Genomic DNA, 22,259 nt, shown 5'->3' with positions numbered 1-22,259 from the left:
GTGGCTATTTTCAGTTTTTTTTTTTCCCAGTTCCCAAATATCCACTTCAGTTTAAATAACAGTAATTGATAATAAAATACATATAAACATAGTCACTCACATTCGCATGCCCCACTTTCAGCACAACCAGGAAGAGAGAACAGGCTTTGGACACACCCAAGATAAAAGCCAAACTGCAGAAGGCCCACTTTGATACAATAGCAGAGTTATTAGCGCCACTGTTTTCCCGATTTCTGGGAGTCCTAAGGTCACAAAGTGTTACAATACAAATATCATTTTCTTTCATTTAAGGCAGCTTAGCTGAAGATCTCCCGGTTTTGCAAAATACACTCTGGGAAAACTATATATAAGATGGAACAGAGCTCTGATCATCCACACAATTATTCACAGCTGATGTTACCAAGTATCAAGCAAACAACGAAAGCCGTCTCTCAGGGTCACAGTTCCCCAGCCCCCACTGCGAGATTCCCAACCAAAGCCCCGCCAGCCCAAAAGGGGAGAACCCCAGCCAGCGCCCCTTCAGAGATGAGGCTGGACGAGGGAAAGTCCCAACCTCTGCCCGGGGCGAGGCCAACGCAACATGGAAGGACACCCTGGTGTCCTCACACGTGACCCTGTTACTCAGGGACGTCTCAACCGGCCAGTGCCAGTTCTGACGCACGTACAAACAACACACACGGTGCCACAAACAAAGCTCAACTAGGTGCAGCCCCCGAATCCCACTCCCACGCCCAGACGGAGGCCTGCAAACGCACGAGCCCAGCTCTGGAAGGAGGCGGGACCCAGCGGGGCGCCGGCCCCGCCGGGGAAGCAGCCGGGCGGAGCGGGTGGGATTTTCCATCCTGCGCAAGCCCGCGTGGCTCACCCCGAAAGCAGACCCACAGAAACACAAGCCGCGAAGCAGCTCCGGTCGCACAGACGGCAAACCTGAGGAGACGTCGTCTAAAAATTCCGCCGGTACTCCTAGACCGGGGCCTCCGAACAGCTGGGCCTCGAGAGCTCCAAACAGGACGCGGAGCGGCCGGCCCTGAGCCCAGAGCGGCCCCCTCCCCGTGCGGACGGGCCCGGACGGCGGAGAGAACTCCCAGCCCGCGGGAGCTGGGCTCACTCACCCTCAGGCGACCCGGGGTGTGGACGCAGTTCTGGAAGGTTCTGGCTCCAAACAGCCTCGCGGCGGGACGGCCTGCGCCTTTCGGGCAGGTCCCTCCGAGACCCCCTGAGCGAAGGGAGCCCCGGCCGCTGCTGCCACCCGGGGGAGGGGCCCGGGCAGAGGTCCACCCGCCGCGGGCACAGACTCCGGGACTCGCTTGACCAAAACTGTTAGCGGAGGCAAGTCCGTGCCCCACGCACTGTGAGGCCAAACACACCAAAACCTCGAAGTTTGGGGCAGAGCGAGGTTGCCGGCAGGGCCCGTAGGGTCGACAAAGGAGCTGAGGGTGGAGCTGGCTGAGGAAAACCTGAGCTCCCTGAAGGCTTTCAGCAAAGCTTAATTAAAGGCAGGTGAGGGAGGGGGTGGAGGGGCACGTGGTCAGCGCGTGCGCAGTTCTCCGATTGGCTGGTGGTGAGGAAACAGGGCGGGCAACACTATCAATCTCTGAGTGCCACGTGCTCACAATCATCAAGTGGTTCATTTCTTCAATTTGGTGGTGGTTTTGAGCATTGAAAAAACTCAGGACACATGCAGGGGATACTATTATCTGGATCGTTCAGAGAGGAGCTACAGCACAGGATATGGGGGAGGGCTCTGTCCTATAGGGTCCTGCTTGGTGACACACTGTCCAAGAAAAGAGGAAATATCTTTGTCCGCTCCCAACCTTATAGTTCCCATGCATTGTTTTTTATCATTAATTTATTTATTAACTGTAAGTCTTTTATCTGTGCCCTTTATACGGTTAAGGATGATGTTTTCCTGTTTTAGTTTGCTAGCTGAGATATTTTATTAGGAATGGTTGATAGATTTTTAAAAATGCTTATTCTGCATCTGTTGGGATGAGCATTTGGTTTTTCTCCTGTCATGATGGTAAAATTAATTTGAACTTGTATTCCTGGGATTGATGCTATTGAATCATGGCATAATATCCATTTTTAAAATAAGTTGAATATGATTTGGTAAGATTTTGTCAAGATATACTGGTTAATAATTGTATTCTTGTGATTGTCAGGTTTGGTATCAGGATTTTTCTGGCTTCATACAGCAAGTCAGAATATGTTTCTCTCCCTTTTACTTTACGAAACCATTTGTGTACAGCTTATATTAATTTTTCCTTAAATATAATTGGCAAAATTCACCAGTAAAATTATTTGGCCTTGAAGGTTTTGTATGGGAATATTTTTGACAATTTCTCTAACAGATATAGGGCCTCTTTTTTCTTTTTTTCATTTAATTTCAGCTTTTGCCAAGAGCATTTCCAAAGAATTCGAGCATTTTGGCTATGTTGTTGAATAAATAGGCACACCATTTTTCATGATGTTGTCTTATTTTATCTGCAGTATCTATAGTTCTGAGACACATAATTGTCACTTTCTATCACTTTTTCATAGACTTTGTTTGGAATTTGTCTTTACTTATGCACTCGTCTTTCTATTTGAGATTCTCCTGGCTGCCCTTGTATGCAGTTTGATCTACCTTCACCAATCTTGCAAGAAGGAAGGGACATATGCTCTACATGGGTACATACAAGTTAGCTTATGTCTGCATACGTCTGTTCTCTTTTCCCTCTTTTCTTCCCCCCTACAGAGAGCACCTGCTTGCCTCACTGATCACAGTGCTCACATACTGCCCTGGCTGATTAGAACCTGCCTGGAACGTGGGGGCCACTTGCTGAACTACTCACAGGTTAATCTTATCCTAACCCAGGTCTCTGTAATCTCTAGTTTGAAAGTACCAGTGGAGTTACTATCTTCTACTGCCATTTTCACAGACATCTTCTCAGTTTGTTTTAAGATGTTTCCATAAACAGCAGGGTCCTATCAAAGTTTCATCTGTTAGAGAGTCTTCAGCATCTGTTCTTGTAAAACATTAATAAACTGACCTCCACTAAATAGAGATGGGAGGCCAAACTGGGGAGCTCTCATGCCCTGCAGTAATGGTGGAGCCCAACAGGAAGACGAAAGACTCCTATTCTTTCTTGGCAAGAACTCAGCCTATGGAAAGCCAAGGACTCTGCATTTACAGCTCTCCTACCCTCCTTTCCCCTCTATAAGAGTTCTCCTTCCTTTGCCCTGCGGGGATTTGCACATGACTTGCCATGTTTGCAGACCCTGAATTGTAATTCTCTGCTGATCCTGAATAATCTCGTCTTTGCTGGAGAACTATCTGACGGTCTATTTGTTTTAGGTCAACATACTCCAACTTTGACATGAATTAAGGGATAGAAGGTGGGGAGGCAGGAGATGCGCTTAGCCCTGTATATTGATCCTAAACCAGTACTGCAAAATGTAAAAGCACAAAACATGTCAGTGGTTGTGATAAAGATAATGATGAAGAGGATGCTTTCTTCTGGTTTAACATTACTCTAAACAGAATGGATACTCAGCTAATATGCTCCAGGATATCCACACTAGCTGTGCATAACCAGCATCTATTTTGATTAGTTCCTGCCCATCCTATGTTTGCTATTAAAAAATGTAAATATCATATTTAGCTCTGATAGTTGCAAGGCACACAAAGAATAATCTGGTAGCCTGGAAAAGCTGATAAGGAAATAACACTTCGCAATTCTTGCTCTCTTTAAATTGATAGAGTTGCTGACAGCTTGTTTCTGTGCCTATTTGCTACAGGAATCTATTAAGGAATCAGAGGAGAATGTGCCTGACCATTTGGTAGGAAACAAGATGTAGTGTAGCCATACTAGACCAAAATGTATCTTGCACTGACCGGTTACTAAGCCTTGGTTTTCATCCAATAGAACCACAACAGTAGACTCATGCTTTTTTTCCTGTCTAGTTATGAATTATGGCAAAGCATAATATTAGCATTGCCCCAGAGTTTAAGCACACCATTCCCACAGAAATCTGCCATCTTAACCCACTGGGTTGAGATGAAAATAATAGACAGGATTAAACAGCTTACTCAGGATATCACATTCTTGTTTTAGGCTTCACACTCTGACATTATTCTTAATGTGACACGAATGCTGTTTCACTTTTTTGAAAGATGGTCAGGGTCCACTGACCATCCTCACATGCATTAACTGCAGACTGCCTAGAGCTAACTGGAAGTACAGCTCCAAGGAGTTAGAAATAAAAAGAATAAAAAAATAAACAGGAGTTCATGTGTTGGTATGTCAAAGTTCTAGGCAACCAAACAAAAAGCCTGGAGACATCATTTTATCTGTAATAATGAAAGCTTGAGGTCTGTGGGACACAGGAGGTGGTTAAAAGGGCCTTCAAATTGTAGGCCTGAAGATTTCTTTAAAAATGCCTCCTCCACAGCTGTCCTCCTAATGCACCTTTCAGAGGCTCAGCTGTGTTCTGTAATGGTTTTTAAAAAGGTTATACTTCCATGTAAAGATGTTACCCCTTTTTCTCTAAGCAACTTTTGCTGAAAGCAAAGCAAAATAGGCCTTTGAAGTGGGGGGAGGGGGGATCAAACACCTAAGACATAAAAAGAACGATTTCAAATTTGGAAGATTAATACCAACTTTAAGACTGCATTTTGGGAACCACCAGTGTCCAGCAAATTCCGATGACAGTTTGATGGCACTTGGAGCTGGACACTGAAAACAGGACACTTGTAGATGAGATACATTATCAACAGTCATCAATATGCTAATCTCAGAGCTCTAACAGGTGCTTCCAATTTCAGTTAAACTAATTTCTTTAAGCAGTGGTTTTCAAAATGTGTTCCCTGGACTAGTAGCAACAGCCTCACCTGAGAGCCATTAGAAATGTTCATTCTCAGGTCCTACCTCAGACCTAGTGAATCAGAAACTCTGACCATGGGCCCTGCAGTGAATTTTAATGAACCTCCCCAAGAGATTCTGATGCATGCTGCAGTTTAAGAACACTGTCTGGGAGAATCTTCCCAGGATGACTGTCATCCAAGGTCACAGGTGTCCTACTTCCCCCTTGGACACTTCCCCTAGACATAGTATTTCCCTGGGTAATTAAACAGTGTTCATGTATAATTGCAAAGGACTGGCAGGAGTTTCTGAAGTGCCAGGAACTGGGAGTGAGGGCAAAGCTTGCTATATGGCAAATAATCCTGGACCTGCCCCATCCATATAGACGAGACAGGTTGGCCCTTAGAGTTTCCCTGGCTCTGCTCCTCCAGCTTTCAAACCTTCTTCTGGCCTCCTCCCTTGGTAACCAGCCTGAAATCCCTTCTCCAACTGGTTTTCCCCACCCACCTCGGTGTTTTGGTTTGTTCTCAGCTCTGCTCACTTCCTCATTTTGCCATCATTCCCACCACCAGCTCCCACGATGGAAGCGAGCCCTAATCAGGGGGAAGTGCAACAGGCCAACAGGTCCCAGCAAGGGTAATTAATGACACTGTTCTATCCACTCCCAACCCCTTTGCACTTAAATTTAAAACCTCACCTCTGGTATATCTAATGCAATTGCCATTTATGGAATGAAGAAACAGATTGAGAGAAGCTCAAGAAAAAAAAAAAATCCCAAGGTGACACAATTCTCAAATGTTTCATGAAAACCAAACTTATTTTTACCTGTCCGCAAATTTCTCGTTGCCCATTCCTCGCCACACTGTCTCATATGTGTTAGCTCCCTGTTTTGTCTGTAAGGTCTGTACTGTACTTCTGATTTGTAGGGAGAGAAGTTTAGGGCTTGAAAGTTATAGGTGTTGCTGAGTTTGCTTAGTTCTACTTATAAATGAAACAAAGCCAAACGCTTTTGTTTCAGATAGAGATTGCGGGGGTGGGGGGTGGGGGTAAAACAGTTCTTAATCACTTGGCATTTTTTTCCTCTTCTTTCACAGAAGGCTGTGTTATTTTTTCCATTTGGACTTTAAAAATACCCTTGGGAAATGCCATTGCAGATGAAGGAAGGAGAAAAAGGTGGAGTTTATCCTGCCATGCTTTGCAGGTTAAATGTAAAACAAAGGAGGACGGTGGTACATATAAAAAGATATAATATGTATTTTTTCCCCTTGCTTTAATCAACATGTCAGTAGGAACAAAATTAAGTAATATCTTTAAGTCTAAAATAAGGGTGCCCCTGCTGAAAGTCAAGTTCAAGGAGTCAGAGTGGTGAGAATGATTCTAATATGAGAATCTGTATAAATGACATAGAGTGGGCCCGAATATCTTCTTGGAGCAAATGCTCAAAACCAGTCTTATCTCTCTCTTTCCTGATCAGGATCCGCATGTAAAAGGGAAATATGAATAAAATTGCTTTGTTCTCACTCAAAAAATAAATATAAATAAATAAATAAATAAAATAAAATAAAATAAAATAAGGATGAAAAGAAGGAACGTGGTTGGATGTCTTTTGCTCTCCTGAGGCAGCAGCCCAGGGAAATAGGCTTAAAGCTACGGCAGGAAGGATTTGAGCAGAACTCAATCAGGATGCAGGGCCTAGCTTTGCTAGTTGTGTTTTTCCAGGACCAGTTACTGTGACTTAAAGAATAGTCATCCCTGCCCACTCAGCTGAGGCCCTTTGATTCCAGGTCTGCCTGGCGCCTTCTCCTGGAGGCACACCTTTCCCAGTTGACCTCTGCAGTTACTTGCAAAATCAGGGTCTCATGACCGATTGCCAACCTGAATTTAAATTCTGGCTCTGTTCATTTTGACCAGTGTGATGTCGGGGGGATGAACCCACATCTGAAATTCTGAACCCATACGTTAGACTCGGTTCCTTTACTTGGTACCTGAGAGTAATTTAACTTGTTGATATCATCAAGATTCTCAACAGGATCAGATCCGCACTGGTAGAGCCCAGCGCTAAACGGAATGCGAGACTCTCTTGCTCAAAAATTACTGAAAACTTCAAGATGGCAACAGCAGAGCATTAAACCAAGCACAGGACTCTTCTAAACACAGAGGCCCTCTTTGTGCAGAGCCCTGTGTGGCCGCACAGTTTCAAATCCTGGTGAGGCCTGCTCTGTGCGTCAGAATCCCTTAGATAATCCATCTCTGAGGACCTGGTGGGTATTACTCAAGAGGACCCAGATTAAGCAAACCTGCGTTGATGTGTGACCCTCTGCCAAGGTCTGGCAAGCCTCTAACTCCTCCATACAGAAGTGTGTGAGCGGGTTAAGCGATGGTTTGAAACATCCTCTTTTTTTGGATATATTTAAATAGATCTAAAATTTTTCAGCTTGATTTTTTCCAGTTTGTATCACCTAAATTTATTGTGAAGATTAAATAAAATAACAAATGTAGACTGCAGGGCTCACTGTGGAACCAAAGCAGTATTTCCTCAATTATGTTCCTGGAATCACCTGAATAAGAAGATTGCTTCTTACCACGTCGATCCGCAGGTCCCATGGCAGGACCTTATGAATCAAAAGCTCTGTAGTCGGAACCCAGAGACCTGCATTTTAACCAAGTATCCCAAGAGATCTGTTAGCCACCAAAGCATTAAAGTGATTACAGTAAACATACTACCCATCAACCCACTGGCAGTTCTAAGAGCAGTATGTAATTTGTGCTGGGCAGAAGCCCAGCAATTACCAAAAGTATGTGAATCTGAACAGTGACAAACTCTTTTCCTGTAGTAATGATTAGTATTGTAACAATAACAATGCAAATTATGGTTCACTGAGCCTTTTGTATGTGTCAGGTGCTTAAGAGGCATTGCATTTACTCCCACAACAGCTTGTGAGGTAGATATCAGCATCCCATTTCACAGGAAGGAAAACTGAGGCTCAGACATTGAGGGACTTGCAGCTAGTAAGGGGCTGTGAGTGCCATGATAAGGCCTGGCTTCTTGTGGGCTCAGGGTCCATGCAGTTCTGACACTCAGCTACCTTTCTGAGTAGGAAAAAAATCATGAATGCAAGTAAATTATCATCATAAACCTATTTTTTCTTTTTGTGGTCTAGATGCCTTGGCCTTCTTAACAGTAAATTTAGAATTTGGAGAACTGTCTGGAGAGCTAAAGTGATGGAGAGGATCTCTTGCTCAGCAGAAGAGACTCCAGGAGGAGTATTATTAAACTCCACTGTTGTCTCATGTCTGAAGCTAAACCCAGAATGCCTAGTGAGACATTTGTTACTACTTTTTTTCTTTTTTTTTTTTTTTTTTGGTTAATAAATTCTGGCTAAATATACTCCAAAGATGACAAATGCAAGAGGAAAACAAAGAGACGCATAGAACTATATTGAAGAACATCTTGATTTCTTCTAAGCTTTAGCAGTTATAAATAAACATTCATGTGCAGTTTTCTGTTTGGATATAGGTTTTCAACTCCTTTGGGTAAATAGGAGCATGATTGCTAAATCATATGGTAAGTGTATGTTTAGTTAGTTAGAAATGGCCGAACTGTCTTCTGAAATAGCTATACCATACTGCATTTCCACTATCAATCAATGAGAGTTCCTGTTGCTCCATATCTTCACCACATTTGGTGTCATCAGTGTTTTGGATTCTGACTGTTCTAATAGATGTGCAGTGATACTACATTTTTTTTCTCACCTATTTCCTCTTCCCACCCCTGTCCCTTCTGGCAACCACTGATTTGTTCTCTGTGTCTATGAAACTGTTTCTGTTTTGTCATGTTTGTTCATTTCTTTTGTTTTTTAGATTCCACATAGAAGTGAAATCATACAGTAATTTTCTCTCTCTGTCTCATTTCATTTAGCATAATACTCTCTAGGTATCACTTTGTTGTTTTAATTTGCACCTCCCTAAGCACATATGATGTGGAGCATCTTTTCATATGCTTATTTGCCATCTATGTATCTTACTTGGTGAGGTGTCTGGCCCATTTTTAATCTAGTTATTTGCTTTCTCATTGTTGAGTTTTAAGAGTTTTTATGTATTTTTGGATACCAGTCCTTTGCAAATGCATGTTTGCAAATATTCTCTCCTTTGTCAAAATGTGTTTTGCTTGTCTTTTCATTCTCCTAATGGTTTCTTTTGCAGAACAGTCATTTTTAATTTTAATGGAGTCCAATTTATCAATTTTAGTGTTGTGTTTAAGAAGTCATTGTCAAATCTGAGGTCACCTAGATTTTCTCATGTTATTTCTAATGAGTTTTATAGTTTGGATTTTATATCTAGGTTTATGATCCTTTGTAAGGTGATTTTTGTTAAAGGCGTAAGGTCTGTGTCTAGACTGTTTTATTTATTTATTTGGATATTGTACAATTGTTTCAATATCATTTATTTAAAAAATTATCCTTTCTCCATTGAATTGCCTTTGCTCTTTTTACAAAATCAGTTGAATATATTTGTGTGTGTTTCTTTTCTGGGACATCTATTTCAACCTATATTTCTATTCTTTTATTAGTACCACAGTGTGTTGGTTACTACTGTAGCTTTTTGGTTAAGTCGGTAGTGTCAGTTCTTGGACTTTGTTCTTCCCCTTCAGGATTATGTTGGCTACTCTGGGATCTTTGCCTCTCCATATAAACATTAGAACCAGTTCTTTGATATCCACAAAACACTTCGCTGGAATTTTGATTAGGATTATGTTGAATCTATAGATAATTTGTTAAGAACTGATATCTCACAATATTGACCTTCCTAAACATGTATGTGGAATACCTTCCAGTGGATTTTGTTCTTTGATTTCTCTCGTTAGGGCTTTATAGTTTTTCCATATGATTTGAGAATGATATATAATATTCCTATATCATATGCATACATATATAATACATATTTCTATACATTTACTTTCCTGTTTCATTTTCCTCTGCTGTAATTCTTTATCATTGGTCCATTTTTGCTCATTTTTAATAATTTCTTCACCAAATTTATAATACTTATTTTCAATACATTGTTTTTAAATTTTAATATTAGAATCTCTGTGGATCTGCTTCTATTATATAATTTTTACCTTTACCTATGTATCATATTTTCAGAGCTTCTACATGTTTCATACTTTCCTTGTTGTATTCTCACATTGGGTTTAAACAAAAATAATAGAGACTAGAGTTAATACTATTTTTCACCAAAGAGGGCATGAGACTTCTACTGTCAGAAAAACAAGGAGAGGTCTTTGACTGGGTTTGAGCTGTGTGTTTAAAAACACTTGGTTCTTAAAATCTTCATTCAGTCTATCTCATTTTTAGTTTAGGGTTCTTCCTCTTGAAGGTTTCTGGGATATAAGTATCACATGACTATGAAAGATTTCCTTCCGCTGATAGCACATCCCCCCCATCCCCTCTCCTGCAATGCCAGGCAGCAGGACAGAGTAGACAAGCTGGGAAAACGTGAGATGTATTTGTAGAGATTCCAGATGCCAGGCCCTCCTGTCATCCCACGTAGCCATTAGTTCTGAGAACTACGATCCACTTACGTACATTGACTTATCTAATATTAATGATAACATTATGAGAGATGCACTATTATCATTCCCGTTTGGGAAATGAGAAAACTGGGGCAGAGATGTTAAGAACAAACAAACAAACACCTTTGCCCAAGGTCATACAGCAGGTAAACAGTTCATGTGAAGTTCAAGCTCTGTAATCAGTGTAGCAAGCTCACTTTCAGAAGGACTTCCTTAAGGAAGTCGCCTTCTGTGGCTTGGGCCACAGTTGCATATGGGTGTACTGTCACTAAGTGGAGTGAGCAGTAAAAGATACCTTGCACGGATTTCAGCCCTTTGCTCCTTGATACCCTCAGGTATGGCTGTTTCTTTTCCAAACAATTGTTTGAATAAAGAAGTTCATACCTGCTCTATCTCTGTGCCTTTTCAGACAGTGCCACTTAAGATATCCTATACCACTCTACCAACATCAGTACCACTGGGAGGCCTGGACTTCCCCCGACCGTGCTCTGCTCTCTATACACGTCTGCTTTCTTGCTTCCACCTGGATTTGAGCCCTCCTGACTTGAACCTGAGCTTGTTCTTGGCAAACAAAGATGGGTCTGGGTTTTCTTTAGCCCACGATCTAGCTCACTGAACCTCCATGTCTCATTGCTCTTAGTCAGTGGAACGTTATTTCCCTGGCTCTGAGAGCTCAGCTTGGCTTTGCCCCTTCTGAGTTTTTTGGTTAGGAGGAGTTTCGATGACAACAGGAATACAGCAGCAATAGCTTAGATATATTCCTTATTAAACATTTAGATGGACATCAAATACAGATAAATATTATTCTGAGTAAAAACTCTACTGGGTTATTAGATTTTGTATTTTGTGTTCCTATACAAAATTATTCAACAATGAACAGAGCTGAAGCCAAATTAAAAAGCCCATGACAGGTAGATTCCGTAATGAATGAATCAGTAAAAGTGAATGAATCAGTAAAAATACTCAACAGAATTTTATGTTTCAGGCTTCGGGCAAGACTAAGGATGAGTTCTAATTCAGGCTTAAATAATATTTAGTGTCGCCTCATACCAAGCAGAGAGCTACACTGTTTACACAACTGGCTACTCCATCAACATTCATTTTTATCCATGTAAAGGACCATCAGTGGCATTTAGATAACCAACAGTCACATTTGGAGCTCTTATTGTCATGACAAAGGTTGGAAACAGAATGGAAAATGTCACACGATCAGGTATTTTTCTGAGAGTACAAGAAAGTGTCTCTAATATCTTGTGTTCTTAGGAGCACATTTTCTCTATGATGAAAACTGACAACTCGACCTGATTGTCCTCTCTGCAAAGCGGAGAACAGGGTCCACTGAGAGGCATGCTAATTTTCCAGCCAATGGCTATTCTGGTGCTTAAATAATCTAAATACCACAGGCAACTGCTTTAGTTGCAGAGAAAATACATTCAGAACTGAAGTAACCATCCCCAGCTCATGACAGCAGCAGCCCACCCTCATCCCTGCATTTAGTGCATGACTGTCCCGCTGTCTTTCCTTTTGAAGTTCCACAGAGAGTCACATTAAGGGGGCGAATGCTTCCATCTCAGGTTCCATTTAAGCCACCCTATTAACTTTCTGTTAAAAGCTTTCCCTTTTTCTTTTTCTTTTTCTTTTTTCTCCATTTGAACATTTTCTTGTAAAATCTCTGGCCGGAAGAAAAATTCCTTTTAGAAAACTTTGACTGAAATATAGAAGCGAGTTTTCAGTTACAAGCCTTTGAAAAGAAGTGTAGGTTTTCCAGCTCTGAACAAAAATATTCAGTTCTATCTTTTATTTGGTATAGTCTTAAGTCAAATACAGATTGATGTAAAATGCCAAATCTGCATTTAGTTTTTGATCCTACTTGAGAAGCAGTGGATAAAAGTTTGGGTGAAATTCAATGCATTACTTTTTTAAAATTGAAATTCCTGATCACTGCAACCCTCCAATGACGCTATTCACAGCTTAATCCCATATTTGCAGGTACAAAATATGGTAGAATCGTTTTCCTGAACTCATTCCCTAGTTGTCCCCTGTGCGTCATTTGCAAAGAAATTACTTGGCATCTCATAGGGGACTGCAAATGGCTCACATTATGATTAGCCAGAACAGTCAGTAAAGAGGGATTTTGAGGATGTATATCAGGACCCTCTGCTCCCTAAAACCAAGTGTGCTATTTCTTGCTGTTATAGCTGAAGTCCTTTGCGTGTTGAGAACTTCAGGGAGGTTTCTGGAGTCATTGTGGATGTGCAGGCCCCTGGGTAGTACTCAACATTAAGAACTAAGATTACATTAAGGAGAATCCTCTAAGAGTAAGAGCTTAGTCCTGTTTGGAGAAGGCTTAAATACCTGAGATTAGGTTCATTTAAGTCTTAATGATGAATGCTCCTCAGTTGAAAGGGGTAATAAAAGATGCTTTTAAAGCAGACTGTTCATAGGGAAACTGCAACTTTTGGCCAACATGGATGGGTTGGTGCTCACCATGTGAGAGTTGTGGCAATGGACTGAGAAGTCAGATGCAGGACCATGTAAACCAGTTAAGAAACAGATTTATCCATAGCCCATAAGGGGTTATGAAAGTGTTTATGGAAGGAAATGATGACAAATTTGAATTTTAGAAAGGGCATTCGATGCAGGAAAAAAAATCAGGGAAGGTGGATCAGAAGGAGAAACCATGGGAGAACCAAAATCCAATCAAGAAAATTGTAATCTGGATGAAGGACGATGAAAGAGGTACAGTAATGTCTGAGGGGAAGGGATAAAGTTAAGGTATTTGGGAAATAACAAATATGACAAGGTCAAGGATGATCTGGAGATTTTACAAGACAAGAAAGGGAAAGTGCATGCATAATTTTCAGTACGTTTATTGAGCAGTAATGTAAGGTCCTGTAGAACACTGTACTTAGCGTCTATATCACACTGATTTGTCCTGAACAACTTGTTCTTTAAACATGGGATCTGAACACATTCCTGAAATGTAGGCTTTTGTTCATATGTCTCCTAAGCTGTACATGTTGGAAGAGATGATAGTCCTTGTAATTAACAGAGGACAGATAAAGGACAGGTTTTCAGAAACTTTTCATTGAGTTGATGTACCAGATAATAATAGTGATCATTATCATCATCATCATCATCATCATCATCATCATAGGGCAAGATCTTTTATTATACAACTTACAAAACACTTTGCGTGCATTATGTTACGTGAATTGCATGTGAGCCAGGTAATTTTTCAATTGGGAAAACTTCAGAATAGTTAAGTAACTTTCCCAAGGTCTCAGGTTCTGTAAATCTAAGGGGTGAGATGAGAATCACATTTTTCTGTCTTCCAGTAAACTGCCTACCTCAACAGCCAACGTCAAAACTGATGTTGGGGGGTTAATGATCTTTCCAGCATGTTCCAGCATCAGCTGAACAGAGACAGGCTAGCACTGTTTGTGGGTATTTGTAACTGAGTATTTTTAAACAATATTTCTTATTAATGGCATGTGTTTCATACTTGTCTAGAAGAGTTATTCCCTTTTAGTTACAATATCAATAGTCAATTTGCCTTTGTTTTTCATTAATTTAGCTTGGATAAATTTTGTATTATCAATTAATTCAGTAGAGCTATTGTCTTCACAGATTCCTAGATAGCATGATCCTAAATCCCACAATCAAATACTGACATTTCTTTATTTGCAAACACATTTATATGCGTAACAATGGACAGTGACATAATTGTTCCACCAAAAATTATTTTAAACAGTGTAATAGTAATGCACCCTACCACAGAACTATAAAGGAGGGAGTGACTGAGGATTCATAGGTTAATTGGTAGGTAACAGTTAGATTTTAGAAGAGGAGAAAGTTTATCTGCTGAAATCTCAACATCTATTTACCTGAAATAATTAGACTGTGGAAATTCTGAAAACCTGGTATTTGGTTCAGAAATGGGGAGTTTAAGGCACAATCTTATTCACAGCAATGTGACTGGCTATTTGCTGGGGGCTCTGGGGAAAGTTTCTTTTCTCTCCTAGAAAAGAATGACAGAAATGACTGTTTTCTTCTACTGGACACGTCTAGATGTATCTCCTGGAACATCTACACTCTGGTGATGCAGCCAACACAAGGCAGTGGCAGAATAGTGGAGCTGGGAGCCTTTCCTTCCACCTCTGGAGACACCTACCTAACCATTCCTCATTCAGTGAGCTAGTGTCCCATTTTTGTTTATACCAAGAATTATAATTAATCTAATTTTATATACTTCAGAGACACAGTACAGATATTCTTCTCCTGGAAACACATGTATCTTTCACTACACATAACACATAACCCAAAGGAAGAGAAGACATCCCAGGGAGAAAAATAAGTACGTGCAAAGGCATGGAGATCAGGGCGCTTGGTCTATGCAAAGAATGGTCCACGTTCATCAGTTTCCAGAGATGGATAATTATGAAAGAGTTGTAGTAGGCAGAGATAGGCAGACAGATGGCAAATGAGAAATGGATCATGCAAGACCTTGCTTTGCATACCAAGGACTGTAGATTTTAGCCCAGAAGTGAAGGCATGAACTCTATCAGCAGTCCCCAAAGATGGTCCTATATATTCCATATGAATTACCCTCATGAATACAGTTAGAATATGTTCCTAGGCTGAATCCCTTATTCAGTAATACACTTTCAACCTCAACATGTTACTGCCTGCATATATTGTTTTAAACATTAATATTAGCAAGTTCCACTACAATATTTAGAAACAGAGGTGGTGTTTTGGAGGATAAGTGAGAGGGACTGTTAAACCACAAACAGCTTCTGCAAAGGTCAGCTTGCAAAAGCATATCTTTGCAATTCCCCAGAAGGGTTAAATGTTCAAATGCTCCTACATCTTCACAAGAGAAACTGTGATGACAAGATAAAAAACTGTATGGACTCACCATCTTTGATAAAGAAGATGCTAGGATTCACTCAGTCCTCTGTAGTTCACAACCTCCAAATGTGGAAAGGACACTGACAACACCATGGGCAGAGAATGCACAGACTACGGCTGAAATGAAAGTATTGAGACGTGAGTTAAAAAAAAACAAATCTAATTCACTTGAAAAATTATTCCTGCTTGCATGTGGATACAGTTCCAGCTTTTAGGCCCATTTTCAGAGTATAAAGAAACTCTGGCCTTGGGGTACACTTTAGGCAGAAAGTGTTCCTGGCTCTTGCCTTTATGCTGTTTGCCATCACCAATACTAAGTAGGGTTTGGGTTTTACAGACCACTTCCAGAGTTGCCATGCTAATGGTTTCTTCTGGTCTGTGAATAACAGAGTGATTTTCTCAGACAGCATATTTGAGGATTAAGAGACATAGTCTTTGGCTATGGAGTCAAGGATTTCTTAGAAAATCTCAGGCTCATGATAACCCTGTACTTCCTGTTGGACACCTTCTCCATGCCCAACATTGTGTAAGATGCTCTGCGGGGAGGGCAACAGAATTAAAGTGCATTGCTTTGGGTAGTCCTCCTCCACCAAATTCACCCTTGCTAGGAACCTCAGATTGTGACCTCTTTTGGAAATAGGCCTTTGCAGATAAAATGAGGTGAAAAAGTGGTTGTGCTGGATTAGGGTCCTAAATCCAGTGACAGTGCCTTTATTAGAGAAAGAAGAAAGAGATTTGAAACAGAGACACCAAGGAGACACACAGAAGTGTGAGGAAGTGTGGAGAAGACCAGGTGGAGACAGAGACGGGGCTGGAGTGATAACAGCTACAGGCTAAGGAAGGTCGAGGACTGCTCGCTTGTTGTCACCAGAAGCTGGGACAGAACACATTCTCCCCCAGAACCTCCAAAAAGAATCAACTGTATTGACATCTTGCTTTTGGACTTCCAGGCTTCTGAACTGTGAGAAAACAGATTTCCTTTTTTTAAGCCACCCGTTGGTAGGCATTTGTTACGGTAGCCTTAGGAAACTAATGTAGAAAGGAAGCCAAGCTCAGTTAAATTCACGCTATGGACACTCAGTCATTTGCTGAATACTCAGGAGGAGTTCTACCCCCGCTCCACAGATGGAAGAAGGAGCTCTCAACTAGCTTAAGGATGCACTCTCTTAGCAAAGGATGGTAAGGACTCTAGTTCTTTTTTCTAACACTAGCTTTTTATTAAATGGCTACATTGCACATAAGTCAATCTTTATGATCACAAAAGGGACAGGCTCTGCATGTTCTTCACCAAGACACTCTTTTGAATGAATGTCTTTTTAAAAAATACAATTTGTAGTGGGGGAAGGGTTTAGCTCAGTGGTAGAACGCGTGCTTAGCATGCTCGAGGTCCTGGGTTAAATCCCTAGTACCTCCATTAAATAAATATAAATAAATAAATAAACCTAATTACCCCTCCCAAAAAAACCCCAAACCAAACCAACAAAAAAGCTAAAAATAAAATAAAATACAATTTGTAAAGGTTACTTTCCATTTACAGTTATTACAAATTGTTGGCTCTACTCTGTGTTGGACAATACATGCTTGAGCCTGTCTTACACCCAGTGGTTTGTAACCACCCCATCTTGCCCCTCCCCCTTCCCTCTCCCTACTGGCAACCACTAGTTCCTTCTCGACATCTGTGAGTCTGCTTCTTTTCTGTTACATTCACTGATTTGTTGTCTTTTTTAGATTCCACATATGAATGACATCATGCAGTATTCGTCTTTCAGAGTCTAGTTCTTATTTCTTCCATTAAGCTCGTCACCTTAAACTCCCCAGGCGTGGATTTATTCATCTCACAAATGACGGACTTGATTTGGGGTTGCTCAGAAAAAAGGAGCTCTAGGGGGGCTGGGATATGAAAGGACATTTTCCACGACAGAAGGGAGCCAAAACTGCACTTTGAAATTTCAGTAGGATTTGGGTAGATGGAGCAGTCCAAGAAGGCTTTCAACAGGGATGGAGACTGGGACTCTGACTCAGTTCTATGACCTACGCAGTCCAATACTGATGCGTATGTTGGACTGTGCCTTTTTCACATGGACCTCCTGCCTCGACTGTATCTCAATGTTATAAGCCCTGCCAGTATTCACGCACGTAGCACCTCTTCCAATCCTCACAGCAACCCTGTGGCATATGTATCCCCTTCCTTGTAGTATAAATAAGGAAATAAGCCCCTGAAAGCTGAAAGGTTTTTCCTTCAAAGTCACACAACCAGAAACTGATGACAGGGAATTAAATTCTAGATGTTTCTGACCCCAAGTCCTGTCCATTCCAACTACAGTGGAATGACTCTCCCCCTCCTTTCCCCATCCCCTCCCTTCCTCTCTTCCTTTGAGTTTATTTGGCATTTTTACAGAATAGGAACAGCACTGATTAGAACATAGGTAGTGCAAGACAAATCTCAATGAGAGTGCAGCATACTCGTGTCTTTCTGCATGTAAGAAGGTTTTAAAACCCAAAGATCTGTATGTGTCCGAAAGGAGGAGCAAGGCATATTAACTACGGTCAGAACACTGTGGCTTTTAGCAGGGGGCTTGCTCTTCAGCTTTGAGCCACGCAAAAGTCAATGGTAATTGCTCATTTATCTACCTGTCCTGCTAAGCTGGGGGTTCCGGGACGACACAGGCTGTGTCATCACTGTCACTACATGTGTGGCCTCTGGCTCCTTGCCTGGTATCTAGCAGGTGGTCAGTAAATGTTTTCTTGAATGAATGAATACATGGAAGAATGATTATACAGGATGACGGACAACCTACGTTCCTTCACTCATCACTGACTATTATTCTCCAAGCAGCTTATCATTCATCTGAAACAGCTAACCTAAGGCTCATGTTAGAAATGGAGTGCTTAATGCTAAATAAATTTTATGAAAAGTAATGAAATTCTATTTAATATTGATATGTTCAGTAAAAATCAGATTTTCTTTAAAACAAATAAAAGTGCTCAACCTCTTTCTGCCTTGAAGTAATTCCCCTAAACATCGGTTCCCTCCTGCTTTACTTCCCCCTCTGTGACAGGGCATTAGCAGTCTAGACACAGCACAGAGTAAACAGAGAACACTCTGGCACTACATGTAAAAGGAAAACAAGGAAATCTAGTTAAGAAGACATACAACCTTTCTGCTAAATCCTTAACCCTTGTTCCAATGATTAATTTATACAAACCAGCATGTAAACACATTTAGAAAGTTTTCTGATAATTTAAACCAGACCTCACCAGGGTAATTGTATTCCCATCAGGTATTCAAGAATCAGCCTTCCCAAACAGTATTATAATAAGATAGAGAAACAATATGCATATGCAGATTGCTCAAATTAAAAAAAAAAAGCTATTTGCCTGGACACATTAAACAGGAGATATTCAACATAATGGTAATTTGACATAGAAGACATCTAACTTTATCCAGACAAAACATGCAAAAACAATAATAAATAAATAAACCATCACAGCTCGATGCGCTCACACACCACTAAAAAAGTGCCAGAGAAGGAGGACGTTAATGCCAATGGCTGTATTTTACATGATGAGAAATGAAAGGCAGTATTCTTTTTGCCATTTTGATGTGGAAAAGCTCCAAGTCTTTTCTTCTGCCATTGGATCAAAACGCCAACCTTGCTGAAAGTCACTTGTGCCCTGATCCCACATGAAAAAGCTGCCAAGATTCCTACTGACGAGTCAGACAGATCTGTGCATTGGTTTTTCCCTTCTCTCTCCTCCCCCTCCTCCCCTGCGGTGCCCTGCATTATTTCTCTGCATTTCTTTTGCTATAAGGAACAACATTTCTTTGTTCCTCTCTGCTTATTTACCTAAACAGCCGTGGGGTCCCCTTGGGTTCCCGGCCGTCTGGGGAGATATTTTATAAAACATGCCTTCCCCTGGAGCCTCAGAGGTGGCTTCCCAGGTGTGGACTGAAGCCCTGTTTCCCCTCTTCAACCCACACTGCTTTGCACAGGCTAAGGAAGACGCCAGTTTCCTGTGGAGAACTATTTTTCTCCTGTACCGGACAGATGTGTCAGAAAAATGGCCTCTTAGTAACTGAAAAGAAAGAAAAGATTTCTTTTTTTTCCCCAAGCCTATTTTGTTCCAGACATTGTTCAAGGACACCAGCGAAACTCTGGGAAGTAGGTATTATTACCTCTATTTTTCAGATGAGCCAGTAATTTGCTCAAGGTCATATAGTTAAAGTGGCAGGTATAGAATTTAAACTTTGATTTATCTGTCCTCAAAACTCTTTCCACCATACCTACTGCCCAGGAATATACCTCCAATCAGGGCAAAGGAAGCCGTACAATAGCAACCTTCTTCATACCAGCTGACTTAGAACCATCGCACCACAGTACTGATGGGGAGCGGAGCTTAATAAGCGTTTACTCTAAACACCCCCATTTGAAGATGTGGCTCCAAAAGACCCAGTGTTTCACTCAAGGCCACATGTTATGATGAGAACTCCAATCTTCCAACTCCAAGTTCGATTATTTATTGCTATAGAGTGAATATTTGTAGTCCCCTTAAAAATTCATACATTGAAACCTAATTCCCAATGTGATGATGTTTGGGAAGTGGTTAGATCATGAAAGTGGAACATCACGAATGGGATTTGTGCCCTTACAAAAGCAACTCAAGAGAGGTTGCCCCTTCCACCATGTGAGGACATGGAGGAAAGACCGCTGGTTGTCTGTGAACAAGGAAGTCGGCCCTCACAGGACACCAAATCTATCAGTGTCTTGATCTTGGACTTCCAGCCTCTAAAACTATGGTAAGTAAATTTCTGTTGTTTGTAAGCCACTCAGCCTACAGCATTTTGTTACAGCAGCTTGAATAAATTAAGATACTCATTCATAATGATATTCTGGCCTCCCAGTAAACAACTTGGTTTGCTTTAATTTAGTTTACTTTTTTCACTTTTTTTCCATATTGTATTATCTTCTTTGCCCTCTATTTTAATTGAGTGTCTTCACTGATGAAACAAATAAACAAAAACATGTATTCACCAACCCTCCTTTCTCCCGTTATCAACAAGTCTGAAGAATTCCTTAGAAAAAGTGCATTGAGATTACCACGAACTAGAAAGCATTAGAACAAACTGCAGAACTATTTGGAGTTTAATTCACAGATGGTTGAAAGAGTTTCCTTTCTCTCTACTTTCAATGTCTTTTGAACTGAACTGATTTTAAAATGCTGTCAATGTCCTCCCCAACTTGTCAGTCAGCAAGTTTGCAACTTGCCAGTTTGTTTCTGCTTAAGCCTAAAAAAATAAACAAACAAAAAACAAGCAAAAAAAAAGAAAAGGAATGATATAATAAAATTGCATAGCTCCTTAACACACAGACAACTTCAATGTTATCCCAGAATCCATTGCTGTCTGAGGATGCATCACGTTTTTCCTTGTTAGCCAATTATCTGCCATCTGGGGAACAGTTAGCCATCCGTCCATCACTATGCTTAGGCTACACAAAAAGGAGAATGGTTATAAAGTTCTTTTATTTTGCTCCCTATTGATGAGAGGAACCAAATACTTGGTTTTCCTCATAATGGAATTTGAGTGAGCAATATTATAAAGGAATAAACTAACGGATATATTCAAATATATCCCACAGGGAACTGTCAAACTCTTTCTCTTTTTTGACCCTTGTCTTTGGAAAGGGCTTTTGTTTTGACATTTTACCTAAGTGCATTTATCACTCATACTGAACCCTATAACTGACCTTGGGATCCCATTTGAAATTAAGAACAGGCAAAGCCCGCTCTAGAGACAGAAGTGTGGCAAACATCTTGCATGCAGGTTAGTTCCATACTGGAAGTTAAAATCTAAATCAAAAGTTTTTATTGTTTGTTACTTTACCAAGTGATTTAGAATCTCCTTTTCAATGGACACTAAGAGGTAATTGCTGCTGACTATGGAAATTCATACAGAATATATATTTTCCAGTACAAGTGGAATATGGAAAAAATGAGTAGGTAATGAGGAAAAAAGAGAGACAGAGTTATGGCAAGGATGAAGTATTACCAAAAAGAAGTCTGCAGTCTCTTCAGCAAGTGGTGTTGGGAAAACTGGATACAGCATGTAATTCAATCAAGTTAGAACACTCCCTCACACCATACACAAAAATAAACTCAAAATGGGTTAAAGACTTAAATATAAGACAAGCCATGATAAATCTTCTAGAAGAAAACATAGGCTAAACATTCTCTGACATAAACCTTAGCAATGTTCTCCTAGGGTAGTCTACCCAATCAATATAAATAAGAGCAAAAATAAACAAATGGGACCTAATTAAACTTATAAGCTTTTGCATAGCAAAGGAAACCATAAACAAAACAAAATAGCAACCTATGGAATGGCAGAAAATATTTGCAAATGATGTGACTGACACAGGCTTTATTTCCAGAATATATAAACAGCTCATACAACTGAATAAGAAAAAAGCAGACAACCCCATTCAAAAATGGGCAGAAGACCTACACAAGCAATTCTCCAATGAAGACACACAAATGGCCAATAGGCACATGAAAAGAAGTTCAATATCACTAATTATCAGAGAAATGTAAATCAAAACTACCTTGAGGTATCACCTCACACCAGTCAGAATGGCCATCATTCAAAAATCCATGAACGATAAATGCTCGAGAGGGTGTGGAGAAAAGGGAATCTTCCTACACTGCTGGTGGGAATGTTGTTTGGTGCAGCATTATGGAAAACTGTACGGAGATTCCTCAAAAAACTAAAAATAGACCTACCATATGGTCCAGCAATCCCACTTCTGGGTATATATTCAGAGGGAACTCTTATTTGAAAAGATACATGCACCGCAATGTTCATAGCAGCACTATTTACAATAGCCAAGACATGGAAACAACCTAAATGTCCATTGACAGAGGACTGGATA

At 40.7% G+C, this 22,259-nt stretch overlaps 1 protein-coding gene across 13 annotated transcripts in view; it reads right to left on the bottom strand.

The window, feature by feature from the left end:
* The window catches only part of ARPP21 (cAMP regulated phosphoprotein 21), a 425,580-nt gene that overhangs the window by 299,236 nt on the left and 104,085 nt on the right, over positions 1-22,259 (bottom strand). For 12 of the 13 annotated variants that reach the window (XR_012060521.1, XR_012060523.1, XR_012060522.1 and 9 more), the window contains one exon: positions 15,338-15,447. The gene's annotated coding sequence lies outside the window, so the exon portion shown is untranslated. Of the gene's footprint in view, positions 1-1,112; positions 1,218-15,337; positions 15,448-22,259 lie in introns of those variants that run through there. The other variant, XM_072940968.1, reaches the window with a different exon arrangement.

Source organism: Vicugna pacos, chromosome 17, assembly GCF_048564905.1.
Source record: "Vicugna pacos chromosome 17, VicPac4, whole genome shotgun sequence".
NCBI classification, from domain to species: Eukaryota; Metazoa; Chordata; class Mammalia; order Artiodactyla; family Camelidae; genus Vicugna; species Vicugna pacos.
Note: the sequence above shows the minus strand (reverse complement) of the source record. Positions and strands in the feature narration are given on the sequence as shown.